The sequence below is a fragment of the Vidua chalybeata genome, chromosome 9 (assembly GCF_026979565.1).
Source record: "Vidua chalybeata isolate OUT-0048 chromosome 9, bVidCha1 merged haplotype, whole genome shotgun sequence".
Lineage (NCBI taxonomy): Eukaryota > Metazoa > Chordata > Aves > Passeriformes > Viduidae > Vidua > Vidua chalybeata.
In genome coordinates this window covers 25,204,401-25,221,257 of record NC_071538.1, presented here as the reverse complement: position 1 = coordinate 25,221,257, position 16,857 = coordinate 25,204,401, and positions in this window count along the sequence as shown.

The following is a 16,857-nucleotide window of genomic DNA, read 5'->3' as shown; positions in this document are numbered from 1 at the left end:
GGAACAACCTGTTGGGAGTTGGATCAGGTCCTGATGAAATCAAGATAGTTACTGTGGGATATGTGTTGATGGGGATGCCCAGCGTGGGGTACTCACCTTCCCCCAGCTGGTTACTGGACTGAGATCTGATTTGTCATTTCTTTTTGTTCTGTTCTTGTAATTTTATCACCAAAAGAATTTGCACTATTAGAGTATGCCATTAGTTATGGACCCTACTAATATGACTTTGTGCATGTAAACCTGTCTCAATATTCTTTGCTGCAATTAACATGTTAGAACTCAATATCCATTGGAGTGTTTGGTGGTGGTAGTAATGCAGCAATACAATATCACAAAGCTCATTTGCACAGGCTGTCAAGTGTTACTGTGGTGCCACATAACCCCTTCTAGAAGGACAGGGAGTCCTGAGAATTTTACAATAAACGAAGAGGAAAAACTACAACTTGTATTCACTTAGAGTTAGGATTCTTGTCCAGTACATACTTCAGATGGAGCAATAAGCTTTCAGCTTCCATGTAACTATGCACAGCAGGTCACCCACTTGGTCTGTCTGGATTTAGATGAGAAAGGAGATTCTTGTCAGAAATCCAAAGAATGCTCTATGGAGCAGATTTTAAAAAGAAAAGTCATTATCCACATTGTGAGCCAGACTTCCTTCAAAAGCTTATCCCCAGTTTAGGCACCAACACAAAGTGATCATATTCAACCCAAGGGCTCAGTGTTGTGCGTGTGTGAGCAGATCCTGATCTCTGTGGCACTGCTAGGGCAACAAGGGGCAGCTGCTCCTTGAAATCATGAAAGTGTCTAAATATGACCTTGGCATATTGAAAAATCTGTCCATCCACAACTGAGGGTGCTGAGCCCTTGAAGATTAACTCCCTGGGCTCTTATGGAAGTCTGGTCCTGCATCTGTTTGATCTGGAAGTGCTGGGAGGGAGCTCTTGCTATGCAGATTCACATTCCTTGTTGAATTCATTTAGAAGTGGTTATCATATTTTGTAATTAATCTGTCATAAACGTAAATATGTTTGGGCGAGTAAGAATTATTATTAATTTGTACTATTACAAATCTCTTTGGCATAGTTTTCATTATTCTCTGTTTTGTTAGAAGCATGTATCTTTGTCACAGCAAATTACACTTCACTTGATTAAATGCTGGGAGAAACTTTATTCCCTGTCAGTGGAACAGCCTTTACTAAGACAGTGGTGGTTCTATACTTTCCACTTTGACTAACTTCAGAGAAGTACGTTTAAGAAATAATTAAGAGTAGATTACATCTGAGAGAATTTTAAATTCTTTTTTTCCTCCCTTTTCCCCATTTTTTCCCCTTTTCCCAATTCTTACTTTACTTCCTGGTGATGTTGATAAAAGAGCTCTCCTCACAACTCTCTTCCAGTTTCAGCATGTCAGGAGGTCATCACAGGGCCTGTGGTCTGCCTTTACCTGTTCTATTATTTTTAACGTAGATTATTATTTGCTTTGCAACAACTCGAAAATTCTGGCATGTTGTAAGGAGTTCTTAAGAGCACAAGCATGTGCTCAGGAAAATGCAGAGAAGCTAACAGCTTAGCTGATGTCATGCAGAAAAGCAATTGGTACAATTGAGAATAAGCGTGAGCCCTGCAACCAATTATTTTTTCAGTGTTTTCCAGAATGGAAGCCCACTTATTCAAACACTGGGTTTGTGCCATGAATACAGACAAGCAAACACTGTGACCCTCTGTCTGAAAGAGTTCAATCCATATGTGGAATTGTGGTTATTACTAATGTTACGTTACCTATTTTTAGAAATAATTTGTGGTTTTGCTAAAATAACACTTTGACCCATTGCAAACCATAACACATTTTCAGTATATTCTTTCAAGCTATAATATTTAAAACCTTTTAATTATGTTCTGTAGATTTTTATAATTCCTGACAAATAGTTTAAGTATGCACTCTCACATACACCTTATGTGGTGTGCATTACTTCTCAATTTCTCTTGCATTGTTGAATAATTTGCCAGAACACAGCTAGCACAGTAATCCAGCAGAACTTGTGCTATGCTGTCCCCAGTTTTCAGGAAGAGAAACACTGGGAGTCACATTTCCTTATGGCACAGCTTTAATCTCACTGGATTTATCCTAACTGAGAATATCATCCTTGCTACAGAGACATACATGAAAATGATCCCTTTTTTTTAAATCTGTGGATATTCATGAACCTAAGGGAATATCCTAAACTTGTCCTAGGGTGAACCTTTTGATACTGCACAGAGGGAGTATTGAGAGAACAACTTCTGTCTGATAAATAATTATTCATTTCTCTTGGTGCTCAGGGTTCAAAGATTAGGCCATGCAGTTTAACCAGTGATAACCTACCATCTATAAAAGTCAAAGATCCTTTCACTCATAACCTGTATCCCTGTATAACACTCATCTCTTAACTTCTGTACATCCCATGGAGAGCCTGTGTCACACAAAAGGTACATGCAGTCCTTTCTGTTTCATGGATGGTTTTTGTTGTTGGGAGTAGAAATCACACTGCTCCCCATATCTGCAGTTCCTTGTTGAAGACAGAAGACTGTCAGCGGAATAAGGTTATGGTTCCACCTGTGTCTTCAAACAAGAATGTGCAGTAAATGGTGGGTGCTTTGGTTCCTTAGCAGCATGCCTGGGCCTGACTGGCACTTAAAAAGAGATTTTTCTCTCAATCTCAGACTCTTTGCAAACTCTAAACAGTGTCATTAACTCTATTTAATACATGAGGATATGAGAGACAGATGCTAGTTATGACCTTTACATTTAAAAAAGTAACTTCTGGTGGTTGGATGCCTCAGTTTTGTTGTAAGTGATTGAAAAGTGATCTCTACCAGGAAATCCTTTTTATGCCCTTGCCTGCATCTTCTGCATTTCTACGATTTGGACTAATCTTTCTAAGTAGATCACTGTTTGAAAGGGTTGGTTTTGGTTTGGGTTTTTTTATTGGGCTATTTGAAATGTTTAGTCGTGGTTAGTGTTGGTGTTTTTTAATAGGCTATTATTAATAGGTAGTATTTTCAAAAGTCACAAGTCTTAGTAGAAGCATAAGGAGAGTTTTCAGGCAGTAAAATATGATGAATAAAAAGTAAAAATAACAGTTTGGATTTGTTGTTTCACATAGATAAGAGTTTCACATCCTATGGTGGTTTTAATGCTGACATGACACCGAGGCATTTGCAGAAGGCAGTGAAGCTCCTGGAGTACAGTGTGGATTCAGGCTTTTACTGACCTAGCACAAAATGGGTGATAAGTCCACCTGGACATTGTGGACAGAGAAAACGAGAAGTGAAGGAAACCAAAATACATTCAAAACAGAAACAAAAATGTTTCTGACAAGCAAGGAGCAAACCAATGATTTCATTCACAGTAAGCCTTGAAATGAGAGGATCTAATTCCAAGGCCTTCTGTGCTTATTGAAGTGTTTGTTTTCAAATGTACAACATAAGTTTTCCCTGCCACTGTTTTTACATGTGATTTTTGACATCTGATGTAAAAATATTATTAAAATACTTTATTATTCTTTGTAGAGTAATTCCAGATGTCTTTTCAAAGGACACATCATGGAAATGTCATTTTTATTTTTCCCATAAGTGTTTTTAATTAGCTTGGAAAAACAACTGTGCTGATTGTTGAGTGTTTTTTGTATGACTTATAGCCTTTATTATTTTTGGTGATTAGCAATAAAATGTCCATTGTTGTTACTACATAAAAATCTTGAAACAAGTTAAGTTTCAACTTAAGAACTTCAGATAACACTGACAAATGCTTGAGACAAGTGTGCCTTGATTTGCTTTCACTGTTGGCAAGAAAGGGGAGGGGGAGGGAGGAGTTTTTTCTGCAGTTATTCCTTTCCTGGGGAGCAGATTTGAGGAATGAATTCTTTGAACACCTGCAGCAACACTCAGTATTTCTCATATACTCAAAATTAACAGCCACACAAAGGGCTTTTGCATAGGAGACACATCCTCCAGTGAACTAGACAAGAACTATAGATATCCCCCAATAATGATCGATAGGCTGTACCTCCACAGTGATTTAATGTGCAGCAACATTGTTTAGCGATATGAATCCTTGTCACATCTGTGTGAGAGATTCTGTACAGCATCCTAATGGGCTCCTAGCAGCCTGTGAAATGGTCTGCCTTTAACTGGTCCTTAAAGGGACCTTAAAGATCATCTAATTCCAACCCTGCATTCCTCAAGTATTCCAGCATCATGAGGGCTCCTGTACTTATATCTTTCTTTAGAGCACTTCCATGTTGGAGACATGACTGAAAGGATATAACAGCTCACTTGAAGAAAATGGTTATAGATGCATATTAACTATTAACCTGGACCACCTACTTAACCTGTAATCCATTAAGTAAAGAAAACATTTTAAAATTTCTTTTAATAATCAAGATATGGATTTAGAAGCTTTATAGCATCACTTTAAAATAGGCAAAATAGATCCTATGGGTGCATTCAGAGTGTTAAACAGTATTTAATAAGACATATCCCATTAAAATCATAGGCTGCTGTCTGGAAAAAAAAAGAGCAGCAAGAATGTAATGGAAAACAAAATAAATCAAGAAAATGCACACTGAATCTTAGCTATGAATCTGGCCTTAGGCAATTTGGCACCAGTTTGCACCCTTGGAGATCAGCTGCATTGCAGAGGAGCTGCTCTCTGACGGGAGGGTGCCTTTACAAGCCTGTTCAAGGCTCTGCTTGCTGCAGCCCTCTGCCAAATGAGTTTCTTCTGCCCAGGGACAGGTGCTGAATCACGTCTCTCTTGGTCAAACAGGAGCCATCTGCTTCTGTACCAGCACTGTCCTTTCCTGGTGGAGATGTTGGCCTCTCCTTTGTAATGGAGAGCCTGCCTGCGGGATAATTGTGATTCTAAACCTAAGAAGAGGGATCAGTGACTGAGCAGTGAGCCTAATCCTGTGTTCTAAGGAACCTAATTTTTTTTGGGTTTTTGTCAATATGGTGAAGTAGTCACTCACTTCACTAACCAACTGAAATGAGAGGATGATTCCAGAGCCACTTGCACAGTGTCTATCTATCAAAATCTTTGCTAGAGACACTTATTTTTAACCAGCGCCTCTGAAGTTGTATAAACTATGAATTTGAACAATAAGCACTAATTGAGAGCACCAGTTAAACAGGATGATAAAGTGATAAAGTTATCACCAGTTAAACAGGATGATAAAGTTATAATACAGGTGGAGAAATCCCACTTTCTTGTGCATCTGAGTTTTTTCTGCAGGTCCCAAAACAGGGTGAAGAAGCTCAATTTTCAGTGGTAATGAAGTGCAGTAAACTAACAAAACCTAAGTCCTGTGTGGCTTCAAGTTTACTAGCATTGTTTGAAACCATCCTGCTTTGGTCCCTTCTTAAAGATGTAAATGTGACTTGTATTCAAGTACTTTTGTGGCTGAAGTTTTAAACCAAGGCTATAACTCTGCAGAAAGGATGTTTTTGGAGGAAATGGTTGGCTGTGGCCTAAAATAAATGGATGGTCCCAGAGTCCCTGGAGCAGCTTGCTTTCCTTGGACAGCACAGGACGGGCAGCATGCTAAGCTTCAAATACTGACAAATGTTTTTTGAAGTGCTACTAGCGATATTAAACCTGCAAATGCTTGGAGTAGCCCCATTTTAGCCACTTACCCTCATTTTTCCTGCAGTCATTATTTGTTCCCTTCATTTTCTTGTAGCTCAGCAGTTCTTTGCCATGAAAATGGTACACAGAAACAATATTGGAAAAAAAAAAAGGGGAGAATAGATTGAGAATATATATGTAGATGTGTTTATGCATCCCACATTAGCTATTAACATAGAATGTGCCAATTTAAATGAGTCTTCATTGATAATTGCTTTGCAATTACTTGAAAATATTGTAAAGAGGGCATTAATCTGTAAAGAGCACTGATGAACAGATGCTGGAAAGCCTTGTGGTACAGGAAAGTATATGCTTCATTTTAAGGTTGTTTAAACAGTCATGCTGAATACCTTAGGACTCACCCATTTAAATGCATTACTAAATCATGACCTAAAGCTTTCCAGCTATCTGAAGATATGATTAAAAATAAGTGTGTTTAATAAGAGACATGTTTTAAAGTAATAAAAACAATAAAATGTTGATGCTGACTATTTTCCTGGGATTAGCAAAATACCATTGGCCTTCCTCATCCATTAATGAATCCAAGAGGAATTACACAAATTTTGTTGTCATCCACCTCTTCCAGATGAAGAGTAAGCCTATTCTTCTTGGTGGAATGTGGACTTGCTAAATAGCTCCCTTTGCCTTTTATAAGTACAGAGGTGTTCTTCCACTTTGAGAAAAAGAAGAAATTAAATCTTTAACTATTTAAGACCAAATTAAATGTTACATTTTGCCAGCCTGAACAAGGACGGATATCTGCCTGGGCTGTAAGTAATAAATAGCTTTTTCATTTATCAAAAGGATTATATTTATACTTATATTAAAACAGTTTATTATATTTTATATGTAGAAGTTGCATTTGAAAAGGTAATCCTTACTGATAAGAAAAGTAAGCTGTTCTAGATGTAACATGTAAGATGTAGATGTATCTAGAAGTAATTTCCAGATGCTATGAAAATGTTTTGGAAATTTTTTTTAAGAAGAGCCTCATACCAGAATACTAGCCTTCCATGAATATTTTTTGCCTATGAGACATTCAATAGCCAGAAAATTATGGCAAAAATTAGCACAAAAAAAGAAAAAAAATAGATTGTTGTCAACTAGAGCAGAGTGCCTGCCAGAAATATTTAAAGCAGATATTGATTGAGATACCATCTTACAGTCTTGGCAGCAAGATAACTTTTACACAGAACAGGGAAAGCCAAAAGGCTAAATTCTCCGAAGAGCAGGGTGTTCAAAAACCTGCCCAGGCTCATGACCCAAGAGCAGTCTCTTCAGAGTACTTCTGAGTGAAACAGTCTATTATTGATTCAACAGGCTTTCTTGCTTTCCTTATCTTTAGTTCCTTCTGCTGTCCTTCATTTCAGTCATTTGGGGCTTTTCAGGAAATCTCAAATAAGGAGTATCTGATCTCTTGTTTTGCAATTTCTATTATTCCCATCCAAAATACCTTGTTAAAGTGCTAAGAAGTTTGAGAACACACTAGTAATTTAAAGATGTAGAGCATTAAAAGAATATACAATTTTGTAGATACAGTGTATAATTTTTTGTGTATTTTTATGTATATAAATATATTTATAAAGCCCTATGTTGTTCTCACAAAATTTAAAATGCAGTCCAATCATGCACCATCAAGGCTGAATGTCAATGAAACTAGAGAATTCTGAATAATAGAGGTGCAAGGTTAAGGTCACTCCAACCGATTTCTGTGCTGTTCTTGTTAGTAGGACTAGGAACAGCCTTTTGCATAGTTTAGGGGATTAACCTGAGAGGAGGAGTACTTTTCTGTAATGTGTAAGAATACTGTGGTCTTATAAGGAGCTCATTGCAAGTTTGCCAGAAGCACAATTGTGTATTTTTAGCTAAAACAAATTGGTCTGTTCTTTAGAAAGCCATGTGCTGAGACACATTACCAGAGGAATTAAAGTCAATTTTTATGAAGGAATGCCAGATGAATATGGCTGCTGCTGCCCCACAGCCAGTGGAGTCTAAGTTGCTGTGGGTATTTTTGTTTGTTAGTTTTTAGGGTTTTTTATTGTTGTTTCGTGTGAGACTTAAGATTTCTTGTGGTTTGGTTGGTTTTAATTTTTTTTTTTCCAGAACAGTTCTATTCATTGAGGATTTAATTCACTGAGGTCAGTCAGGACTGTAGCTCTTGCTAAGCTTCTTAGGAATGTGTCATTTGATGGGTACAAACACCTTTTTTGGAATTGAGGAAAATGGGGCAAATCAAGTACCAAAGACTTCTATTTTTTTTTTTTCTTTTTTTAGGGGGGAAAAAGGTCCTTTTCCCCTGTTTTTGAAGGATTGAATTACAAAGTGGCAAATACAGAGTGCATGTAGAAAATGGGAAATGGAGAGAGTGGGTGAAGAGGGCCTGGGTGGGGTGGGGAAGAAACACATTTGAGTTTAGCAGTCTTTCTGGTTATGATCAGATTTGTTACCATTTCAGGCGCTTAAGACTATAGAGTTTATATTTATTTCTTAGTGTTGACTTGGAAGAGAAGATACATTATTTAATTTGATATTCTGGATACATTAACTTCATTTTCCTTCTGTTTCCATTGGAAGACTTCTATTTTACTACAGGTTTCTGGAGCAGAAATATGTAAAAATTTAAATTTCAATTTAAATTGACCACGCAGAAGAAAGAACTTGAAGACCTCCTCTAAAACTGGCTGGGTACATTTGAGCCTCCATCGTTAACAGCACATCTGTGCCCAGTGCAGGTTGTTCTCTGAGCAGCTCAGGTCAGAGCAGTTTTATGAGGGCCTGGCTTGGAGCAACTCAGCCTGGGGCTTTTCCAAGCTGCCACTCCCATTCTCTCTAGATCTTAGTGCTTTTTAGTCCCACCTTTTTTAATAGGGCCATATTTCTTCACACAGGCCATGAAACATGTAGCAGTATTTCTGACACTTCTGGCTGTTTATTAATGGTTGATGCTAGGTGGGCACACAGAACAGAATAGGAGCTGCTTTCTCCAGCCACTAGCTACACTGTATCCTTTGGACTGTAAGTTTATGATCCAGTAGGTGGCAAATTTTTCTAGATGCTATGACTCCATGGGGATAGCTGATAGACTAGTTAATGAATTTCCTTTGTTCTTACTATTTTAGTGCAGATCTGTATACTGGGGTATAACTTTATGGCATTATAAATCCATTTATTTTATAATTATCAATAGCTGTTTCTATGTGCTTTTCTCTAATATGCTTAACAATATGATCCATGAACTGAAGATCTTAAAATACAAGTAGTGTGTTGGGTTCAATCAGGATAAAAGGTTCAGTAGATTTACTGCAGCTGATCTTCCTTAAATTCCTGTCATTTACTAAATTCCTTAGAACTGAGAATTTGCATGCTGTATAGGAAATTTTAGAATGATTTCCTGGATGTAATACAGCAAGTCAATTATATAAATTCATTCTTTTTAGGTGATTTGCTACTGGCTGCTTATTGATCTTTGATGAAAAAGTATTATGAAAGGAAATTTATGTGCCCATAAACTTGATGGCAATAGTGATAAACAGGATTTGCATGCAGGCATAGCTACTGCTTGCATTCCCAGCAGAGAGGTTATATTGCTTCCTTCCCTGTGCCTGGAAGGGAGAAATAGTGCTCTACCTTTTAGATTCATGAACTGTGTGTGTGTGTGTCTGTGCATGTGTACAAGCATGGAATATACTCATCATATGGTAAATTAGAGATATTTAGCTCTTTCATTTACATTTACTGACTGTGAAGCACATCTTGGGTAGATCAGGCCCAGCTCAGATTCTATGCTACTGACACACTTTCCATTCAGGAAATGTTCCCCTGTTTTTTGGGCTTTTCACATTATTTCTGCTGAGGGAATATCGCCAAGGGAGCTGCATCCTTTCTTAGTTTTTCAGAGGGTTTGCACCTTTTTAGTTTATTCTGGGGCTGGGTACCATGAATTAAATATTCCCTGAATGTTTGCTTTGGCCCTGCTAACAAATAGGGATGAGTTGTTGGATGTCAGTGTAGGGGTTGATGTCACTTTGAGAGCTCCCCACTGGCGTGGGGGAGATTGTCAGGCTTTTCTGCAGAACCCTTTGGTGCAAGACCTGTGGGGCTCAGCCAAGCACAGCACGCTGTCAGCAGGGATTACCATTTTTTGCCATGGTTTAAAGTAGAAGTCACATGAAAATTGGTGACCTTGTGATCCATCCTCAAGGTGCTAATCATCTTCACAGTACATTAAGCAATCAATTTGATCTGTGCATCAATCTCCCACAAAATGATGGGAAAAACAATATCATAGTAAGATAGCCCAACAAAATAATTAATATGCAGTATTAAATCTCTCATAAACGGACTGTGAGGAAAAGAAAGCTCAGTCATTACATTGGATTTAATTTGCTGAGGGAAACAGCCTTCACACCTGAGCCACAGTCACAGCTTGGTTTTCTCTCAATTAAATCCATGCTTGTCTAAAGCAATGAGGGTTTGGAGGACAAGATCAGGGCACATGCTAATGAAATTCCCTGCAGAACAAGGACATTATGCAGAAACTGTTACAAGGCATAGACCACATAATCTGTGTTTAAAATTCTTTCTAAGGCAATGAATGCAAAAACTTGGTGAACATTAGATATAGACCATGCTATTAATAATGAGAATTATTTTTTCAAAGTAAAATTCTATGGATATTCTAAGCTTTTGCTATAGGATATTGCTATTCCAGAGTACTTATCACAAGATTTATATTTTTACACCTACCCTTTTGAAATCTGAACAAAATGTTGTTGCTTAGTCCTCTCCAGATCCATTTAGAATTCTTCCTTTCATAAACTATGTTGTTGGCCAAATCAAACTGTAGCACTATGATCTACTGCAATACTGCTCTAATTAGGTTTTCTTGCCAGACTGTTAGAATTTCTGGCAGTATCACATAGCTCCCAGAGAACCTCTAAGTTGGGTCTTCCAGAAAGTTGCAAGTAGTTACTGTGAAGGGTTGCTTTTCCTTTACTGAAACCATGCCTTAGAAGGATGATGAGCAATTGCATTCAAAAAGACTTTGAGGTATGCCAAAAGCAGAATGTTTTTGTTTTTTTTTTCTTTCTCAAACATGGCAAAGGTTTTTCAAGGAACTTTTTCAAGGTTCTTCATCTGTATACATGTATAAGCAAATGCCCCTATTAAATAGTTCTCTACCCTATGCATATACTACTTACTTCCCTGAGTCTAGAATAGAATTTTAACTGTTTCAAGTCATTCCTAACAAATCCCTTTCTTTAATTCTATAGGGCATTTTTGGCTTCTGTCTGAACTCTCAGTGAATTTTATAAAAGAAATTTCAAAGAGCTTAAGAAGTTTGTTAAAACTAACACTTTTACATTTAAGAATGGTTCCATTTGCCTTCAAAATATGAATTCTGAGGGTGTTGTTTTTTGGCTTTTTTTTCCCCCCTGCACCAAAGTCATCAATCTCCAAATCTGGCATTGGAGAAACCCAGCATTGCAAGTTGTATCTTTAGGAGTCCCATCCTATTCTGACTGGCTTCACTCCACATAGTTTTCAATATGAGTATTATAAAATAACTGTAAATGATTTACAACAGGAAACCCATTTGCAGAATTTGTTTATTTGGAAAATTCTGAATTAAAAATACTGCACATATAAAGAGAGGGTCTAAGAACTCAATTAGTTTCTCTTGTCCCTTTCCTGCTTATCCTTAGGCTGCTCTTGGATTTGCCTTATTTTATGCAGGGGTCTAGATGACCTATTTCCTCTCAATCTCAGGGCATTTTGTCAGTTATACAGCTATTTTTATAATATTCTTAATTTGATCCAACTTGTGTCATATGTCACATTTATGTCATTGCTATTTTTTGTCTAGTCTTGTTGTTTATACATGACAAAAAACTTCCCAGCTGAGCCTAATCATTGGGATCCTATCCCAAAGTTATAAACTGAATTTCAAATAGTGAGCTGAATTTGAAACAGGAAATAAAACCCTTAAGAAAGGATTAAAAAAAACCCTGAAACCAAACAAGCCAACAAAACCATCACCATATGTTGGTCAGCCACTTAGGATTACATCTTTTGAACATGCTGAGGTACTTCTGCCAGGAACAGTGCTTAACTAGGCTATTTGGAGGTTTGCTATTTAATAATTTATGAAAATCCCCCAACTAGTAATTTCCACTTTGGTGTGGTTTCATGATTTGTTTGGGGTGTTTTTTGAACACTTTGTCTCTTGGTAGGGTTTTTTTTTTTGTGTTCTGACCTTGTCTGGTTTCTGTAATCTGATGACTCATCAAGGTCTGGACTCTGCTGATGTGACTTTATTTGCATATAAAGCCCAAAGCAGCAGCGGTCTGTTCACAGAAGCAAAGAATATCCTCACTTGTAAGGGACCCATGAGGCTCATTGGGTCCACACAGGGCAATGTGTTAAACATCTGAAAGCATTGTCTGAATGCTTGCTGGGCACCAAAAGGCTTGGCAATGTGGCCACCTCCCAGAGGAGCTTGTTCCAGTGCCCAGCCTCCCTCACACCTTTTTCACACTGACTTTTCTGTCTCTTCTGTAGTCTTCTGAAAGTAAACAGTCCACAGCTTTTTTGGTTCAAAGGCATAACCCCACCATTGAAAATTCATGTTGGCAGAAGAAAATTGAGAATTATAAATTCTTCAAACTGTGAAATGTGTACAAGTCAGCCTCAGAATGTTTATAAAGCCAACCCCATTTCTGGCATATCATGTTTATGCCACTTCCATGGAAGTGACTTGAATCTCCTAGCACTATTGATAAGAATTCTCAGTATGACCTGAAAGCAAATTTGTGGAACAAATAAGTAACACTCCCAGGGGTCCTGTGAATTCTGAGATTGATGGGTATGGCAATTACCAATACATGACTCTGCAGATTTGGATATGCAAAAATAAGCAGAGTAAGAGATGTGAGAAAATTGGCAAAAAATAAAGATCTATTTTTAAAAAGTCTTAGATGATGGAACACTTGTAGTGTAAATGGATTTAATTATTAAATATAATAAGCAAGAAATGAATTAACTTCTTTTCACCTCAAACTACAACATAAGGTACAGTTTCTCTAAGTCAGAATATGAAAAACTAAAAAAAGAATGGGTCTGTAAAGGATTTTGCTCTTGCACATAAATCCAGAGAAAAGAATGAAGAAAACCCCCACATCAAGCACTAAAAATTATCCTAGAAAGAAAAGGATAATAAAAATGTGTTACTGAGGGAAACTTGGCAGTATGACTGGAACTCTAACCATTATTAGTGAACAACAGATCAGAGTAAAATGTTTTCATGTTAGAATTTGGCATTAAAGAGTTGGCATGTTTTGTTGTGGTCTGCTTTTCACTTTTCATGCAAAAATGTTGTAATAATGCAAATCGTTATTCTTTAATTCACTCTGATCAGAATTACTCCTAAGGGGATGTAAGAGCCAGAAATAGTGCCTTATACATGTTCAGGTTTGGGTTTTATTAGCAGCATCTAACCATGGCAGACACACAAAACTGTGGAGTAAAAATTAGTAAGAAATGGTAATGTGGGTGCATAAATTATGGAATCAAGCTATGTGTGTGCTAAATCAATGGAACCTTTAATAGTTATGGATCTGGAGAAGAGTGTGGTAATGATCTCTGTGAAGATAACTTAATATTTTCAAAGTTCTCCAAGACTTCTTTCTGGTCTTCCTTCCTAAAATTTAAAGCATGGCAAATTTTTTTTTTTTTTTTACTAACTAAAATACATGGCATGTATGACATGATTGAAGGTTGTTTTTTCATATTTTGGCAAATAAATTTCATATGTTTTTAAGGGGAAAAAAGAAAACAAAAATGTTAAGAGTAACTACACTTTAATTTCCAAAAAATGAACCAAAAGATTGCCTTTCTTTTCCCTTGTGGATTTGCAAGGACAGCTGTCCTCCAACCTTTCTCCTTCTGAAAAGAAATCCAAGAAGATGACATGTAAGCTGGTAATTAAATCTGCTTCACACTGTGTGGTTCAAAATGCAAAGGTAAAGCAGAACAGAGAGAAGAGCTCTCTGCTGCACCTATTGAGCTGCAGAGAATTAACTTCTTTTTGAGCATCCTCTTATCTCAAAGGAAGGACTGCTTCACAGAAAAAGTCAAATGAAATCCCAGTAATCATAAATGCTCAGTGGTTTATAAACAAGTTGTTTTAATGGGACTAAGGCATGCACAAAACAAATTTCAGGTTAGAATGGAAAGCAGTCTTCGTGCTTACTGCCACATTAGAAACCAGCATTTGTGACAGGCTCAAACTACAAAAAGGTAGTTCAAGGTGCATTCACTCAGTTGTGACTGGTCATGTTTTCCTATTACTGCTATCAAATGAAACATTTAAGTATGAAATGCTCTGTCTTGAAGAGTATTGGCCTAAAAAGTAAAAACCAAACACAAACCTTTCCAAAACAAAATAGCCTCTAATCCCTGTCCCCCTTCTCCAAACCAAAAGAATCCCCAAAATAAATAGCCAAGTTTCTTTCAAGGAGTAATGTTCACAATTACTTTCTCGAGGCTTCCTCAGTGAGGAGCCAGAATGAATAAGATATAAAGTGATCTCATTTGTGAAGAAACACTAAACAAAGATTTAAATTTTTTTCCTAACCAAGATACTGTTTCTGGAAGTGCCTTTTCTGACAGAAACATTGGCTCTGAACACAGCTGTAGAAAGTTATAATGAGATAATAAACTTGTTGCATAGGTTAGGGTAAGAAACTGGTGACACCATTTTAATAAGCTTACAAAAGAAGCAGCTTTTAAGGAGTGTCATAGGCAGGTAACAACTTGTATAATGAGCATTTTTGAGACCCAAATGATTATTGGAAATGCCATAAGTGATTTCTAAGGTTTCATAGCTTAACTATGCCAGGCATCTGATTGTAATGACTTCAATTTTGCACAAAGGTATGACATGGAAAGAAGTGCATAAGAGTGATGGAATGCAATGGGCAATAGTTTTGAAATTACTGGAGGCCCCTTGGCTCCCTGTGTACAGCAGGGGCCCGTGTCAGTCTGCTCCTATGTGAAGGGACCCAGGGCTGTGGCCCTGATCACCTGGGACTCCTAGTGGGATGCTTGATATGGAAGAATCTTCTCAAAGAAGAAGAAATTGAGTTTAGACTAAAGAAATGATGTGACAGCAAATGTCCCCATAGTAGTCTGAAAGTTTTGGCATGTTTTGCAAATGATGCATCACCATTGCAAACTGGTAACTGGCTGCTTAGGAAGAAAAGCTGAACTGTGATAGTTAGGACTGAGGTACAAGGATTAGAGGGTTGTATCTGTATATTTATCATGGAAACTGTGAGGGAGGAATGAAAGCAAATAGCTAAGAATAAGTTAATCAGGATACACCATGACATACACTGAAGTTTCTGTTGAACTAAGAGGTGTGTCCAAGACTGGAAGTTAGAAGTTGATGTGTTATATGCATTATATAATGATATCGCATGCTGCACTTAATAGAGTTCAAGCTCTAAATAAATTATATAGTCTTGCCAGATATGTTGTTTTCAAATACATGTCTGAATAGAGAGAGAGATGTTAGTGTGCAAAGAGCAATGGGTACAGTGCCAGACATGGAATTATTTTCACAGGAGAATTCTGACTGTGTGGGCTGGATGAAAGCCTGATGTAAAGGGTGTCAGAGTAACCAGAAGCTGAGAGGACCAAATTCTGTCCAAAGCTGCATGGAGAATGCAGTGAGTCTAGAAAGGGGGTGGCTCTTTGCTAAAGGATAGTGAGTCCCACCAAAACCCTATTAAACTTGCTGAAATAATTTTCTGTATTTTGACTTTATAGGGATATGCAGTGATGACTTAACAAAAGAGAAAGAGAACACAAATCTGTCATGTGTTAAGTTGTACTATGTCATAACTTGTTACAATATGGGAGCTTACTTTTCACAGATTTTGTTGTTGTTTTCCCAGTTCTTATGCAAGTCAGCATTGTTTGTTGTTCTTGTTGTAACTTCTCAGTTTGAATTTCCCATGGGAGCTTCATTTGACAGCTAGAACTTGGTTGAGACTTTAGAGATTAAGATTTGAGGTTGTCTTTTGTACTATTTGAGCCCTTATATCCCTGGCTTTGGATTGTCAGTATCAAGAGAATAACTAAACTAGCACTTGTGATCAAACCAGCAGGAGTAATGGCTGAAGACAAAAAGAGCCTTGTGGAACCACCACAGACATTTGGAGACAAATAGAATTGAGACTGTGAAGGAATAAATGGGGAAAGAGAGAATCCAGACAGGCAGTAGTAAGGGGAAACCATAATATGATAGCATTTCAGATTTTAGTTTCTTGGGTTGGAGCTATCAGATGACTAGCTGATCTGTTAAAGAAAATGTGACTAAATTAGCATTTGAGATGGGCCTGATCTTTAGAGATATTTGCCTTGTAAGGACAGGGTTTAAAGAAAAATTAACAAACTAAAAAAGGCCATATTTTCAGGTATAGGTATGTGAATTTCAAGATGTGTCCATTTTCAATGTAATATTTGCATAGTAATTTGCTGGAATGTAAGGAAAAAACATTGCAATTATAAAGGTTTTTTTCTTCTTTTTAGATAAACTACCAGATGGATTGTATTAACTGTAATACTAAGAAATATTTTTGGGGCAAGAATCAGGCAGATATCAGATATTTCACATCCAAAAACTTTTAAAGGTTTGGCCTTCATAAATTCTAGACAGGAGAAGGCATCAGATTGATTGTCAAGTACTTGTTAGTTACTGAATAGGGATAAAGCAGTGCTATATCTAGATATTTGGCCATAATCCAGTAAAATCTTATTTTGTCCAGATTTTTACTATATACTTGCTAAATTAATTTCTGTGAAAGCCACCAACTGGAAGGAGCAGTAGAGCAGTACATGGGGGAGGTATGCTACAGCATATGCTCTGGTTCTGCCCTTGAATAGAACAGTTCTGAAAACAAATTATATAATGTGTTGACAGAAAACTATAATCCCTGAGGTAAATTTGGCTTCAGAAAATATTCTCTAAGAATCATTTGACAGGTCCTTTGAGAACAACAATATGGTAAGAATGGTATCTGATGAACTGTTAGCAGATTTGAATCTATCCAATCTTTTTTAAGACATCTGAAGGATCTGTGATTTATAGTGGGTATAAGGCAAATATTTGCCTAATTTTGAAGGGA